General features: G+C 42.7%; 1 protein-coding gene across 1 annotated transcript in view; it reads left to right on the plus strand.

Annotated features, from left to right (window-relative positions):
* The window catches only part of LOC126297748 (neurofilament heavy polypeptide-like), a 372495-nt gene that overhangs the window by 261608 nt on the left and 93420 nt on the right, over window positions 1-17467 (plus strand). The window lies entirely within an intron of this gene.

Genomic DNA, 17467 nt, shown 5'->3' on the forward strand with positions numbered 1-17467 from the left:
AAGCGCACAATCTTCACTGTGGCATCTTCCAGTAGAAATTGTTGAGCACTTCAGTTACGCTGTTACATCACGAAAAACATTCTGGACATACTAAACAAATTCTTGACGAATAACGCACATCTTCCGTGCATCTCTCTCTCTCTCTCTCTCTCTCTCTCTCTCTCTCTCTCTCTCTCTCTCTCTCTCTCTCTCTCGAAATTCCCAGCCAAGTAAATGTCCCACACATAGAAACGGTACTAAAAATTTTATCGGACGTGTTTTTTAGATGACTACCTCTGGAGGATCTATTACTCCGCAAAATTCTTCCAATGAATCGTCTGGCATCTTTCTAGATTCACGTCTTTCAATGTTAGTGTGTTCAGGATGGATAGCTCTAGACGAATCAAAGTTGACCAAATCCACTATATCACGACGGTGTAATTCAGCAGTATCTATCTTTTAACCATTTATTCGCACGAGATTGGTTTATATTGGACCTCTGGTACCACTTTTTACTCTCTTCACCTGCAAACCCTCCTATAGTTAGGCACAATTTTCTAGTTATACGATATACCGTACGCAGTTAAGTCTGAGCTACTAGGTGATGTATTTCCAGAATCATTAGTAATTGTCACATATCGCTCTTGAGTTCCGAGCGACGCTAAGTGAGAATTTCGTAGTTAAAAGTTCGTGGAGGACAGGAGATTGGTTAGTATTGAGTAACTCAGATGTGCGCTGTAACACATTCTGGATTGTTTTCCTAGTTACCTTGAAATATGGACACGTTCTAGGCAAAGCCAGCATTTAAGTGGGAGTTGGCGTCTGCTGCTAGACACGGCTGGTCACACTTAAGTTGCCGTTATATTAAAATGTCCCAAATATTCGTACCTTCATAATTACCTTGACGGAATTCGAAAGAGAGAAACTCTTACTCACTCCACAACGGCTGTTTACCGTGCCATCCGATCACGCTGACATCAGGCGCGTAATTTGTTTAGCTTCCTACTCCTACAGTGCAGTGTCAATTTTGGATACCATCCCAATGCGAGTGGAATTGACATGTTGACTGAACTTGTCTATTAAATATTCTAAACAGCGTTAAAATTTTATGGAGAAACTTTCGTTAGACGTAGAAAAATGTAATTCACTGTAGTCTGACAGTGGAAAGTCTTTCCTTGAACCGGAGTTCTTAGTTATTCCCACGTTGTACAGTCCTCTCCCTGTAAATAGAGAGAAAGTTAAGATTTCTCTACAAAAGCGGCGTTCGCTCGAACGCAGACCAGTGACTTACACGTCACATTTAAAACTACCATGAACGCAGCGTACTTAGCCCTCCCCGGAAAGGTAAACACAGCTTGCTAATTACCGTCCTTATAGAATCGGCAAGGATTTAAAGCAATTACTTCAAATACTAAATTGTAAACAGGACACACACATGGTAAGACTGAACAGTGCAGGCTTTAAGTACCATTTCCATCTCCGCAGCTCAACATTCCTTCCTCCTTGAAAAATAAAACTTAAGATTACTTCAGTTCTGACACTCAGTATTAAAATTCTTCTATGACTTGAATTCCACAGTGGTATGTAGTTAAATAATTTGAACTACTATTGTGATGCTCTGTAATTCCGGCGCAAGCTCGGCAGTTCCGGCAATCTCTGCTGCGCGAATTGAAGTATAACGGGTTCTGCATTTACATATACGTGATTACTCTGCTATTCATAATAAAGTGCCTGGCAAAGGGTTCAATGAACCATCTTCAAGCTGTCTCTCTACCGTTCCACTCTCGAACGGAACGCGGGAAAACGAGCACTCAAATTTTTCTGAGCGAGCCCTGATTTCTTTTATTTTATCGGGATGATCATTTCTCCCTATGAAGATGGGTGCCAACAGAATGTTTTCGCAATCGGAGGGGAAAACTGGTGACTGAAAATTCATGAGAAGGTCCCGTAGCAACGAAAGACTCCTTTGTTTTAATGATTGCCACTTCAATTCACGTATCATGACTGTGACACTATCTCCCCTATTTCGCGATAATACAAAACGAGCTGGTGAAGCATCCTCTTTAGTAGACCTGTTGCACCTTCTAAGTGTTCTGCCAATGAATCGCAGTCTTTAATTTGCTCTACCCACAATATTATCTATGTGATCGTTCCAATTTAGGTTATTTGTAATCCCTAAGTATTTAGTTGTATTTACAGCCTTCAGATTTGTGTGACTAATCGCGTAATCAAAATTTAGCTGATTTCTTTTAGTACATATGTGAATAACTTCACACTTTTCTTTATTCAGGGTTAATTGCCACTTTTCGCTCCATACAGATATCTAAATCATTTTTCAAGTCGTTTTGATCATGTGACGGCTTTACAAGACGGTAAATGACAGTATCATCGCCAAACAATCTAAGACGGCTACTCCGATTGTCTCCTATGTCGTTAATATAGATCAGGAATAATAGAGGGCCTATAACACTTCCTTGAGGAACGCCGGATATTACTTCTGTTTTACTCGATGACTTTCTGTCTATTACTACGAACTGTGATACCACTCGCTGTCACGTCTGTTGTGAAATGTATCTAAATTTTGCATGCGTGTAGTAAATATTTACATGTACGACTCTGCAAGAATTAAGTAGTGAAATCCTGTCAGACGGAAGAAGCCGACGAAACTGATCCGTGTGTTACCACAATTCAAAGAAACCTCTGCTAAGATGCTAGTCTCGTCGTAAACCGTGATGCATTCTCATCGTATCCATCCCGATGCAGTGACGAACAACTCTTGCAGAAGTATCTGCCTAATGCCAATAAAACCTAAATCGCGAAACGTTCAGTCTTATCAATTGCAACACCGCTTTAATAAGTGGGAAGCGGGTTTGTCATAACTTTCCAATGAATGGTAGTTACATTGTTTTTGGGTTTAGTAACACCACAATAGACTCGTATTTATGCTACAATCGACTTGCATCTCATACATAACAGAATGACAAATAGGAAACTGCTAAATGGATTATTCATTTGTACAATAGTAATCAATAGTAGTATTCACGAGAAATGTACTGTGAGAACGAGACATTTTTATCGGTGTTCTCCGAAAATGGAGAAATTTAAGCTCCTCGCGAGCGCGGTTATGGGAAACTCGTACAGTTTGCATTGATGTTGTTGGTAGAAAGCAAAAACCCGTTACAGCCCTTCTGGTAACGGCAAATAGATATTCCAGTTTGCTGGAACCCCGTGTTTTGGTTTGTTGCTCAAGGATTCCAGATGTACATCAGCGACTCAAGACTGAGTGCAGCAAATACCACAAAGATATTTGCCGACGATACCAGGATAATTTACAGATTAAAGTCAGCAACCAAATAACATGAAAATGTATTACAGGTATCACTTCCTCGTTTATAGTTAATGTCGATCATAATTTGCAATAAAACTAAATGTCAGCTTCTCATGTATAATAATGTTGAGAATAACATTCTATTCTTGCGGTGGTGGCGGGATGATTGTAGAAGAAAAGAGCATAAACAAAAGCTCTCTTCGAATGGACATGCCTCTGTCCTGAAGAAGCTGGAAGCAGCTACCTTTGCGATCAGAATATACACCGCCATTAGCACATGTGAAAGGCGTCAGCTGATACATTTTCAATCTGTGATTCAATACCGGAAACATTTCGAGCCAGCTTATAACTCGTATATATAGATTGAGAACAACGGAGGGCCTATACTTCCTTCGGTAACCCCTATATATCTTCTATTTACTGAATGACTTCCTGTCGATTGCTACGAACTGTGACCTTCCTGACAGGATATAAAGTACCTAGTATCACAAATCAGACGCTGCTCCGTAGGCACGCAATTTGATCGAAGCCGCTTGTGAGGAATGCTACCAAAAGCATACATACGAAATCAAGTTAAGATCCCATACGCGTCACTTAGTGTTTAATTAAAGAGTTATTTACTCCTGCAAGGTTAGTCATTGCACAGTGCATTTACTGTTCTTTGTGATTCGTTATTCATTTGTACTTCATTCTGACCCAATAATGTGTCTACAATTTGCGTTATGGCATCCATTTTATCAGTCTTCTCATAAGAATAATGCTAAAACATTTTCTGTTGCAAAATTTTATTTCACGCTATTCCGTCAAATGGAACAACAAAAATTGGTCCTGAATGTTGCTTTGTATGGAAAGACTCTAAAAATCATTCCTTAATCTTGACTAGGAAGAGACCTTAATGAAAGGTATTTTTTCCTTCTCAAAACTAAATTACGGGTAATTTCCTTCGTCTTAATACGTCATTATTATAGGATTGATGTTTCTAGTTGTAGACATTATCAAAAAACAAAATCCGCATATTTGACAGTCTTCTTAAGACCCATGTTTAAATTCATGTCCTCAGAACTGTATAGAAACATGTTGGGAACATTAAAAAGTTAGGAAACTTTAAGATCAGTTACAGAAGAGAGCGAAATTGCATTCACTGTGCAGATTTTAAAAATGTGTGATTTCTACAGCGCCTTTCCTGTGATTTCTTTATATTAGCACAAAGCGTATTTAGGAGTCCCTCGGCAGATAAGCTTGAGCGATATTAGTCGATAGCTCACTCCCCTTCTTTTCTAAACTCTTGAACAGGATTTATATAGTTTGTCTGGACGTTTAATTCCAATGGCAACAATGAATAACGATAACTAAGAAATAAACTTCACTGCATGAACATTCAGTTCGACCCATCGGTCTTACCATATCCAGTGTCATCACACGTAAAGTGGTGTTGATTCCATTTACCGAAGCTGCGCGCGGCACGCACACACGCACGCGCGCTTGGAAATCATCTCAGAATTGGTCTCGGTAATTCTAGAAAACTTACGCTGCATGGTCTGGCTGTCAGCTTGTCAGGTGGTGGTAGAGAGCTGAAGAGGCCTCCTAACCGCGACATGCAACTTTGGCCGCCTCCTGTGTACACACATGAGGCCAAGACGCTCTGTTGTCTATTATAGTATAAACTCGTAAAATCATTAGTCAGTAATGTAAGCTCATAGGACAAAAAATTAGTCACACTCTAGATAAAACATTATAAGCATCATTCAGTACCGTTTAATTCCAGACGTAGACTTGATAACCGCTTGGAGTTTGTTAGGAAGTGAATCCACAAGGTTGTGTAGATACGTCGCAGCCAGGTTAAGCTACTAGCTGAAGATTTGATCACGTAGTTCCACTAAATTGTGGGGATGCTAAAGCCTGCGTTTTACCTGCTGTTCCAGCAAGTCCCACAGATTTTCGGTGGGATTCACGTGTGATTATGCGGACCAGTAGAGGTGTAATAGCGTGGGGAGTGTTCAGAAGTCTGTCTTCCAGCCAATGAACTCAGCTGTTTTCTTGTGCCTAAGTGAGCAAAGGCCTCTTGCGAGGTGACATTACAAATGTTCATCGCATGCAGTTCCCCGCAATGTTCTCTCTCTAACAGCTGGGAATGGACCTGCAACAATTTCTGCCGGGTTTGGAAGCGATATTGATTCTCAAGCCATGAAATGCATCTCCGGTCCCTCTGTCAATAGCTTCTTCCGATCTCAATTGTGACGACGTGATTCGTGGCCACACCACTGCCTTCAGTCACATTCAACAGTCCACCGCGAAACACCAACAAATCCAACCACCTCACATACCGTATGGCCATTGACACGGCTAAACACGATTGCCGTGTTTTGCCACAATCTCACGTCCTTATATGTACACTTGTCGACGTATCATGTCCGCTCGAAACACACATGCCTCACTGATTGCTACTGGCTTGTGCTCATATAGAGGCACTGCACTGTAGGTAGATCACGTGACTCGATCGCTGCATCTTTGTGCGCGCACTGTGACTCTGTCCGGTAATCTAATTTTGTGTGGTGTGTTCGTCTGCTATGCCAAATTGAAGTATGCGTAGGAAGGTCCTGGAACCGGTCTCGTTACAGTTTACTCGTTACTGTCATAAAAGAACGTGTGACGTTTACGTAGTTGCAACAGCGCTGAAACAAGCAAACAGTGTCAATCAAATTCGGTTCGACCATCACAGTTTCCGATAAGATATCTAGTAATCCTATATTTCCTTTTAAGGCGTTGGAGAACAGCAGGGCAGGATTTAAATCCCCAGTCTCCGTGTATCAGCGGTGATAACAGAAGTCTTCAGACTGCACATAAAAGGTGAGACATGTTAGTTATCAGCGGCGCCAGAGATAACTGCGAACAGATTCTGCGCTCAGGGAAGCCGATAACGAAGCTATTCTTTCGGCAGTACATTCGCCTGTCTTTCTCTTCCACGTTTTTCGGTGGATTTTTCAATGCACTGAATTGATTTCGTATAACCTGTAGTTCATTTCTGTCGCCAAGATATTCATTGGTGGCAGCTATTCAGTCATGCTGCGGGAATAAATTTAAATACCAAGTAAGGTAGCGGAGACGATGGTTAGTTAATGAAAGCAAGAGTATGTGCTTGTGTTTATGTGCTTCTGTTCAGCGTTGAAACCTAAACCCGTTTCGCTTCTTACGTAATGAAACTATAGGACGCAGTCTGTGATTATTCGTGTGTCCGGACGGTGCTGAATTTTTAAAGATCGACACGAACACTCCATCTGTAATTTTCCTTTTTTTCATCCGTAGCGGCACGAACGCTCCATACATTCTGAAAACATTTGTCATAAACGATATAGGAGGTTCTACGCAGAATCGGAGAGGAAAGGAATATGTGGAAAACATTGATAAGGAGAAGGGACAGGATGATAGGACATCTGCTAAGACATGAGGGAATGACTTCCATGGTACTAGAGGGAGCTGTAGAGGACAAAAACTGTATAGGAAGACAGAGATTGAAATACGTCAAGCAAATAATTGAGGACGTAGGTTGCAAGTGCTACTCTGAGATGAAGAGGTTAGCACAGGAAAGTAATTCGTGGCGGGTCGCATCAAACCAGTCAGTAGACTGATGACAAAAAAAGATATACACTGTCTGGCGTAGCATTTACACAGATCTGTAGAAATCAGTATCTGTCCTCTTCCATTACGGCTTTGTCATGAGCTTAGGATTAAGGAGGGAGGGACAGCTTAAACTTTCCGTCATCGTCGAAGTTCTTAGAGACGTAACACTTACCTGCAGTGGGGTGGGATTAGAGAGGGGGGGGGAGGAAGGGGGGGCAGGGAAGACATTAGCCGAGATATTGTCAGAAGAGTCTGAACTGTATTCGTCGAAAAATCATTTGAAACTTAAATACGGATAGCCGAACAGTGATTTCTAACCACGATCCTCCCGAATAAGAATTTGTCAATAACTAACTTAGTGCACTGTTGGTGAGTTAAGAATAGAACCAATTCTTTTTCTGTGCTGAGAGGAATAATTCAATTTGTTAGTAGAGGAAACAGTGTTGTACAGTACATAGGGCTAGTAAATAACAATAAGGCGTATGGGACATCCGTGGTTGCCTATCGCGAAGGGACAACAGGACAAAATTGTTGCAGCCTCAAGCCTGATAATGCGGATTTAGGTTTCAATTTTTGTATCGTTAAAATGCTTAAATTGTGTAGTAATCAACTAGTAAGATTTCCTGTCCAGTGTTATTTAGCTAGGCTGTAATGGCGATGGCAGTGGCCGTGGAACAAAAGAAACTTAGCACGTTTAAGCTGTTGTAAAAAGTGAAAAGCATGAATAAGCTATGTCTACGTTGCAAAAAACACCAGGAACTTAAACTGAAACTTCGCTTGATTTCCAGGGAAAATAAAACCTACTAATTCCAAAATGAGGACTGGCGACAAATCTGGGATTCATTGAGACAAACAGCAGCGTCGTTGCAGAAGAATCATACCGCCATTAACCTGCAGCTATTTGGGGAAACTACGTCAACATAATCTAGAGTAGTGGCCTCGAATTCTGTCCTCGATCCTCAATAACGAGTAGTACATTTTACTGGACCATAACAACATCGGCTTGTTGCTAAATCGACGAATTTTATGCCTCTTACCTACTACAGTGGTGAGACACACACTTCACTCGGAAAGACGCATTCAAATATCCGACTGTCCAGATTTCAATTTTCAGTCATTAGTGTAAAGCGCTTCAGGCGAATTCTAATGTTCTTCCCAGTCCTTGGATAGCTAATGGTATCTGTGCGGGCCCAATGCTGAAGCCAGTTTTCCTGCTATTCCAAATATACCGTTTTAATACTTGCAGTGTGATATACTATTGCGAATTATCATAAACCACTAACAGGGTGTTCAAAAACAGATGCAAAATTTTGCCAGTCCTCTGGTTAATTTTCATTCAGTTTCCCTCTATGCTTATAGCCCAATAATGTTAAGATTTCACAGCCACACCGTCTTCTTGCTTTCTATAATTTAAACGATTTTTTTAATGCACTTAGTATCTTAAAATATCCAGAGAGGTTTAAAGCTACAGACTCGTATGTGGGCAGCTGTTACCTGGCGTCAGACTTAACTGGACCACGGCTGAATTAAGTCACGTCGACCACATTCATGACCTCATAATTCAAGGTGAAGTTAAATGATATGGCTCCTTCAGTTTTCAGATAAAGCACAAGGTAAGTTCATTCTAAAGAAAGGAAAGTATGAAAACTGGGGCTTAGGAGATTACACGTACTGCTTACTCCTGATATTATTCAATGAAGCAGAGATTCTAGAATGAACAGACTGCATATACTGAATAGTATAACCCGTGATCACATAACATTATTTAGCAGTTGTATTTGAAAAGTGTCGAACGTAATCATATGTAGGACCTTCGCCCCGAAAAAGTATGTTTTCCACAACTCTCTCCCCACTTCCACCTCCCCCCCCCCCCCCCCCCAAGAGTCTCATGGTTCCCGACTCATTTATCACGTGTTATTTACAATGGTGAGACACAAATTTGATTTGGGGATATATATAAAATACCACACATACAAATTTATGGCCTTGCGTTTGCCTTAGTCTAGTTACACTCTTGCTTGCTCGGCTAACGAATCCAATTTCCGCGTTGAAGACAAGTCTGCATGAGGTGCACATCCATATTTGTTGTCTTTACTACACCGGAATTTCTCACTGGGTAATTTTGCTTTGATGAATGACCTGAGAATTTTCAAATGCAAGTTCCATAATTGCTTGGTGTGTCCTGTATGCCTTCGAAATTTCTGAAGCGTGTAAAGGAAAACATGGGACAACTGATGTGTGTTCAGTTTTTCGTAAGTACTTGCATGTCATGGACGAGGAAAACATGGCGATTAAACTTACTAAACCTTGCGGCTGCAGCACCAGTGCGGCAATTAAGTTAAAAAGTTACCACATTCCTACCCAAGTATTTAAATCCATAAACAAAATAGTTAGTAGATGCTAATACACGTATACAGTGAGTGTAAAAAGATTTTCACAAACTTTGAGAGGATTCTACCTACAACTCTACCCGATGATGGCGTATAAGTACATGGTGTTACATTTACATTTGGCCATCTCTTCCAGGTGCTTCTTTTTTCTCATACAGTTTACAGTCAAAGAAGTTTCTCGACAGTGAATGAGAAAAACAAATGTTAGAGTATGTGGTGTATACAGCAGTCAACAAAACACATTTCGCCTGATATTGTTTGCTATCTTTATCCACCAAACAACTTGATAGTTTGAGATGCCACTCTCGTCAACATGGATGTTGCCAAGTTCTTGTAAACTTGTCAGCCTGTCTTCACTAGGGATTTGTAATGGTAAAGTCCAATAGTGAGTAGCCCGTCACTCATCTATATGTTGCCATTTTCCGTGCTCCACACCGTAGAATCCAACTATTTTTCTTCCTTCATGCTATTTACCCGCCCTAACATTAAAATTAACCAAAATAAAACTTTATCGTTATTGGCAGCTTCAGTAAGTAAAGTATTTAGCTCTAAATAAATAGTCCTTCACTTCAGCTTTCTTGGTAGCGAAACATTTGTCTAAGATTGAAGTAGACACACAACAAGAAAACAGCTGTGCAACGCCAGATGATCTGTTCTGAGGGCCTCAGAATATACCCTCACAGAGGAATACAATAACTGTTTCTTGAACAACACTCAAATAATCCAAAACAAAAATTGGTAAAATGCTGAATATTTTCTCTCATCACTAAAATACCATTAAGAGCAGTGTATTTACTTTTATCATTCACTGTCGAAAAACTTAATCTACACTTCCTGGCGAAAGCGTGAGGCATGCAAAATACATGGTTGGATGTCAATGTAACTTCGTACACGTTCATACCATCGCTGGGTGTGTAAATAATTAGAACTGCAGTTCTTTGTGACTATAGCTAGCATCATGTTGGAACGTGGCCCTACTTTCAGCCGTTATGCGCATCCCACACCATAACTGCTAACAGCCAATAAGGTTCATGCTCTTTCTGAGCAGTTAGCCGCGAGTTAAAAACTGGAGTGCGAGAATGTCTCCCACATACTGTGCTGTTGCTGTATTTTACGACAATGCAGTTTCATTCACACAGCAACCGAATTATTCATTCAGATGTCGAATTTACTTTCTTGCAGCAGTATAGCTGTGAATGTGTATCTGTAAACGTTTTAGTGTGATTTCCAAATGAATGTCAGGCGGCGGCAATAAATGTTAAGTTCCTCACAAGGAACTTTAATTAAATTGTGTGTCTATGGAGTATCGTCTTAGTTGTGACTCGGTTTGTGACGCCCTGTTCCAAAGGTAACTGATGGAAAATTATAGAGTAAAAGATTTAAGAGACAATCTGAGCAGTCCTCTTACACTGTTTGCAGATGCTGCAATTTACCGTCTCATAAACGCATCAGAGATTAAAACAGATTAGAAATCGATTCATACAAGTTATCTGTATGGTGAGAAGAGGCAATTGACTCTAAATAATGAAACGTTTGTCATCCGCATGATTACTAAAAGGAATCCGCTAAATTCGGTTTACAGGATAAAACACACGCTTCTAAAAGCTGTAAATTGAGTTAAGCACTTCAAGATTACAATTGCAAATAACTTAAAACCCAACTATCATATGGATAACATTTTGTGGAAAGCAAACGAAAGATTGCGATGTATTGGTAGAACACTTAGAAAATGTAACAGTTCCTCTAAAGAGACTACTTACACTATGCTTTTCCGCCTACTGTATATAGGTGTGGGATCCAGAGCAGTTAGAATTGATCGAAAAATTCAAAGAAGGGCAGCTCGTTTCGTATTTTCGCGAAATAGGGGAGCGACTGCGACGGATATGATACGCGAATAGGGGTGGCAATCATCAACAGAACATCGTTTTTCATTGTGGCAGGCTTTGCTCATGAAATTTCAGTCACAACTTTCTCCTCTGAGTGTGAAAATACTTTGTCGGTGCCCACCCACATAGGGAGGTATGTTCATCATAATGAAATAAGAGAAATTAGAGATCGCAAGGAAAGACAAAAGGGTTCATGTTTCCTGCGCGCTGTTAGAGAGGGGAACGGTAGACACACAGCTTGAAGTTGGTTCTATGAACGCTCTGCGAGGCACTTAATTGTGAATTGCAGAGTAATCATGTAGATGTAGATGCTTCACAAGCAGTCGAGGTGGGTTATGTACATCATTTACAACGTCTTCAAATTTGAATCTGAACAGATACATTTTCAAGACTGAAGAACGAGCTGCAGAAGCACGTGTCGGCGAGGGAACTGTACAGAGGACAGCAAACAAAAGTGTCGGAGCTGTACAGAGAATAGTAAACAAAAGTGTCGGAGCTGTAGGAAACTCAAATTTTTGTTTTCGTGTCGCCAGAAACCTGTGACACCAATAGTTTTCACAACTATGTTTTAAAGCGCTTCGTGTTTGAAATATATACAAGAAGGGAATACCCAACATCACAAAAACTTGTTGCAATTATGCCTGAGGAAATTGGCTTCAAAGGTAGCTCTTCGTCAATGTAAAGAGTTTTAAAATACATTGGTTTTACACAGGTTAAGAAGTGTTTTTAACTGTAAGAAGTGACATAGCAGCACAAAGCACGTCCGTTACAAAGATGCACTAGACAAGAGGAGGAGATAGTTCTACAGTGTATTACCTTGATGAAACATGGGCGAATCAGAATCATGCCATGAATACCTGCTGAAAAAATGACTGATTGTACTCTATGTTTTAAAGTTCCTTTAGGAAAAGGTTCTCGAATTCTTATTCTGCATGCTGGCTCTTGTTCTGATTTGATTCCAGAGAGTAGGCTTGGATTTAGATGTCAGAAAAATAGTGACTACCATTCGTCACTTTCAATAAGTGATTCACTGAACAATTCTTGCCATACCTAGCTTCGAAGCCATTGTAATTATCGTGTCAGTTATTATTCAGCTGTTATACAGAAATGACAAAGTACGAGCACAATGAACGAGATTCTGTGCCTTAATTTGAGTCACGTGACTATGTACAAATTTGACTTTCTTGCATGTAAATGTAGTTACAGTTTTGCGTTCACCCACATTACTGTCGGTATAATCCGATATAATTAATATTCGCACAGGTTACAAGCTATGGTCAAAAATAATACTTGCTCAGGAAGAGATGGAGAAAAGCATTGAACGTATCATCCTAAAGTTACAATCAGATGGTTTGGACCTGGAATAAGATAGATGCTATTACGATGTAGACTTTGAAACAAAATAATGATCTATCTTGGTTTTAGACTCATGCTTTAAAAACGTTTTTGTCAACATATCAATTGCATACACTTCACAGGAGAACTTCCTAGCTTTTATTGATTAGGAATATGTAGCCCGTGAAGTATTTAGACTATAATGTTCAATACATTGCCCAAGGAGAAGTCAAGCTTTGTCCAGCATGTTGTATCACGTGAGAGAATGCGGCTGGATAAATTCGTCACAAACGCCACTATTTCGACACGTAAACACCATTTTTGCGGCACGTATTGGAGAATGCCTTAAAATAAAAAGGGTTATCTGTCGACATATCGGTGGTTTTCGACGTTATCGGTCAGCAATCCGTCGAGTTATACACAGGAGATGGTTAAATGTTAGCTCGTTCAATGGATCATAAATGCGTTCTCCCACTGTAATGTCGAACGAGTTAGTTTACTCATGAGACTCCCATTCGGGAGGACGACGGTTCAATCCCGTCTCCGGGCATCCTGATTCAGGTTTTCCGTGATTTCCCCAAATCGTTTCAGGCAAATGCCGGGATGGTTCCCTTGGAAGGGCACGGCCGATTTCCTTCCCAATCCTTCCCTACCCCGAGTTTGCGCTCCGTCTCTAATGACCTCGTTGTCGACGGGACGTTAAACACTAACCACCACCACCTTTTAACTCATAATGCCTCTTGACACCGAAAAATATAACGTACTTGACAATTTTAACAATAGTCTTTTGCACTAGTTTGCTGCCAGTAATTTTTTTACACATAGTGATTTACACTGAACAGCAGTGAAACACATCCACATACGCGCATTATAGACATTTAAAAAATTATATGGAGTAGAAAGTTGTCAAAGAAATATGATTTCGGTTTGTTTGAAGTTTTGTGTAAGGCGCTGCAGTCATGGACTGTGCGACTGATCCCGACGGAGGTTAGAGTCCTCCGTCGGGCATGGGTGTGTGTGTCCTTAGGATAATTTAGGTTTAGTAGTGTGTAAGCTTAGGGACTGATGACCTTAGCAGTCATGTCCCATAAGATTTCACACACATTTGAATTTTTTTTGTTTGAAGTTTGTTATGTATTACATTTTTACTTCTAATACACTCCTGGAAATTGAAATAAGAACACCGTGAATTCATTGTCCCAGGAAGGGGAAACTTTATTGACACATTCCTGGGATCAGATGCATCACATGATCACACTGACAGAACCACAGGCACATAGACACAGGCAACAGAGCATGCACAATGTCGGCACTAGTACAGTGTATATCCACCTTTCGCAGCAATGCAGGCTGCTATTCTCCCATGGAGACGATCGTAGAGATGCTGGATGTAGTCCTGTGGAACGGCTTGCCATGCCATTTCCACCTGGCGCCTCAGTTAGACCAGCGTTCGTGCTGGACGTGCAGACCGCGTGAGACGACGCTTCATCCAGTCCCAAACATGCCAATGGGGGACAGATCCGGAGATCTTGCTGGCCAGGGTAGTTGACTTACACCTTCTAGAGCACGTTGGGTGGCACGGGATACATGCGGACGTGCATTGTCCTGTTGGAACAGCAAGTTCCCTTGCCGGTCTAGGAATGGTAGAACGATGGGTTCGATGACGGTTTGGATGTACCGTGCACTATTCAGTGTCCCCTCGACGATCATCAGAGGTGTACGGCCAGTGTAGGAGATCGCTCCCCACACCATGATGCCGGGTGTTGGCCCTGTGTGCCTCGGTCGTATGCAGTCCTGATTGTGGCGCTCACCTGCACGGCGCCAAACACGCATACGACCATCATTGGCACCAAGGCAGAAGCGACTCTCATGGCTGAAGACGACACGTCTCCATTCGTCCCTCCATTCACGCCTGTCACGACACCACTGGAGGCGGGCTGCACGATGTTGGGGCGTGAGCGGAAGACGACCTAACGGTGTGCGGCACCGTAGCCCAGCTTCATGGAGACGGTTGCGAATGGTCCACGCCGATACCCCAGGAGCAACAGTGTCCCTAATTTGCTGGGAAGTGGCGGTGCGGTCCCCTACGGCACTGCGTAGAATCCTACGGTCTTGGCGTGCATCCGTGCGTCGCTGCGGTCCGGTCCCAGGTCGACAGGCACGGGCACGTGCACCTTCCGCCGACCACTGGCGACAACATCGATGTACTGTGGAGACCTCACGCCCCACGTGTTGAGCAATTCGGCGCTACGTCCACCCGGCCTCCCGCATGCCAACTATACGCCCTCGCTCAAAGTCCATCAACTGCACATACGGTTCACGTCCACGCTGTCGTGGCATGCTACCAGTGTTAAAGACTGCGATGGAGCTCCGTATGCCACGGCAAACTGGCTAACACTGACGGCGGCGGTGCACAAATGCTGCACAGCTAGCGCCATTCGACGGCCAACACCGCGGTTCCTGGTGTGTCCGCTGTGCCATGCGTGTGATCATTGCTTGTACAGCCCTCTCGCAGTGTCCGGAGCAAGTATGGTGGGTCTGACACACCGGTGTCAATGTGTTCTTTTTTCCATTTCCAGGAGTGTACAATGCAAATCGCAATAAATGGCAATTATTGCAACTATTTTCGATGATCTTGTAGTTAGACAATCGTCGTTTTAAGAAAAATTGTTCTTGACATCTTCACAAAGCTATATCTGCTGTTCTCGCCTTCCGACGTCACACAGACAATTGCTGTGGAGCAGTGGACATAACCTCTTGACTCAAAAGTAAGGTTTCTCTCGTGTAGACAAATAACCTAAATCGGTTTTAAAATGTTTTATTCTCCTCACAGATTTGAACGTATAATACGATGTACCAAAGGAGAATGAACCCGATTGTTGTCCGCAGCAACGCAGTTCAGCAACACGGACTTGGTTTGCCCGCTCTCTGCGGCCACGCACGCGCAAACCTCATCCCCTCCACACCTCCCTAACGCTCCGCCTCTACGCGCGGAAGCGCCTTCTTACGTGAAGCAGGCTTCAGTAGAACTACTACTGTGCTTTGATGTTTTTCGTGTTTAGTGTTGTCAGATGTTCAGTGATTATTGTGAAGGACACGAAGACGGACGTATGCCTGAGAGACATTATTATCAGCATGTGGCAGTTAGAGAGGGGCCTCAATGTGGGATCCCATTTTGCTGGCTGGTCGAATCGTAAAATTTCCATATTTGCAGGGCACAATTTTGGACTGTGGAACGTGAGAGGAGGCATACTCGTTTTCAAGGTTCTAGTCGACCACCTCTGCCTACCACACGGGAGGATTGCCGTATTGTGCCCCAAGCACATTGTAACTGTTAAGTTTTTCTCTGCCATCCGAGAACAAGTAATGGACTCCCTGCAACACCGTCATCCCCTACCATTGGGCAGATACTAGCAGCAGATGGAGTAAGGACTTATTGTCCCATACTTAGTCCACTATTAACATTTCAACATGAATGGTTGCATTTGTACTGGTGCCACGACCGGGAAGCATGGACTGCTGATTAATTTCGTTGAATAGTGTTAAACTATGAATTGGGGCTCTGCGCTACCCCGGATACTATTATCAGTGGGTATGGCGACAACCTATGGAGAGGTTCCATTCTTCCAAGGCATGGTGGTGGTACTACAGCCATCTAGGTGTGGGAAGGTATTGGGTGTGACTTCAGGTTAAGGCTGCTAGTGGCTGAGGGAACTCTAACAGCGAAATGGTACCTCACAGACATCCTGCCTAGTGTGTTCTCTCAAATTTGACAGTATTGTGGTGTCATTTCCAACAGGAATGTGCTCGTCCACACAAGACCCATCTCTATGAACTGCCTGCGTGATGCAGAGATACTCCTGTCGCCAGAAAGACCCCAGGTATGTCCGTGGTAGAACATCTGGGACGACCTCAGATGTAAACTTCGCCCCAGCGCCACTATCCTGGATATCAAGAACCAGTTACAATGGACACTCAGTGATCTTCGTCTGGACACAGGGCAACATTGTCATCCTGGCCAATAAACTCGCTGCTACATAAGTGGAACTAGCTACCAGTTAGTCTACTATTGAAATAGGTATTCTGAAAACACTCTGGTAGGAATGACACCATTGAGTTTGAGGGATATAGAATAGAGTGGCTCACTCTGACTTCACCAACCGAACTACGGGTGATATAGAAGACTATAAATCTATGGAGGTCCTCCATGCAGGACTCTTGCATGACTCTACTGTCCTTTGCCGCTACGGCCATATTTGGCTGACTTAATCATTTCCTCCATTGCGAGGATCCAATCTACTGTCGTTGGCAGTGGCCCACATTTTGCTGGACTGTCCAAACCCAGCCGCCCTGTGGCGGACTCTTAATCTCCCTAGCTCGCTGCTCCTGATATTAAGAGACGACACTTCGGTGGCTGACTTAGTTGTACATTTAATTCGTGAAGGGGGCTATTAGTGTTGTTTAAGGTGGGAGGGAGAGGAGCACTTAACCTTATCGGCCCATTGAGGGGTTGGCAGAAAACTGTTGCCGCTTCTGCCCAGACCAGGCTGCGTCGGTCTGGGCTTGGTGGTCCACACAAGCCCTCACCCTGCTTGCTCTTTTAATCTTCCTCCTATTCTCTCGCATAATCTGTTCGACTTTTTCGCCTTATGTCTATTTCTCTTGCCCTGTCCGTGTTAGTCTTTCCTAGGCAAATTCTAAGTGGGCTCTGGTAAGTGGTGGGGGTATGGGGGATGTATGTTGCCTCATTGCATTCTGCTTTCAGGGGCTTACAGCTGCTCCCTACACAGGGCATCTCACCTGCCTTTCTTCCTTATCTCCCCCTCTTCTTCTTTGTCCCTTATCTAGCCGTCAATGACCTTTGATAGACCTTGGTTTTTTCTTCCCCTGTGTTTTGCACGGTAGGCCATCTCTGATCTAGTCATGTAGAC

The sequence above is a fragment of the Schistocerca gregaria genome, chromosome X (assembly GCF_023897955.1).
Source record: "Schistocerca gregaria isolate iqSchGreg1 chromosome X, iqSchGreg1.2, whole genome shotgun sequence".
In the NCBI taxonomy this organism is placed as follows: Eukaryota; Metazoa; Arthropoda; class Insecta; order Orthoptera; family Acrididae; genus Schistocerca; species Schistocerca gregaria.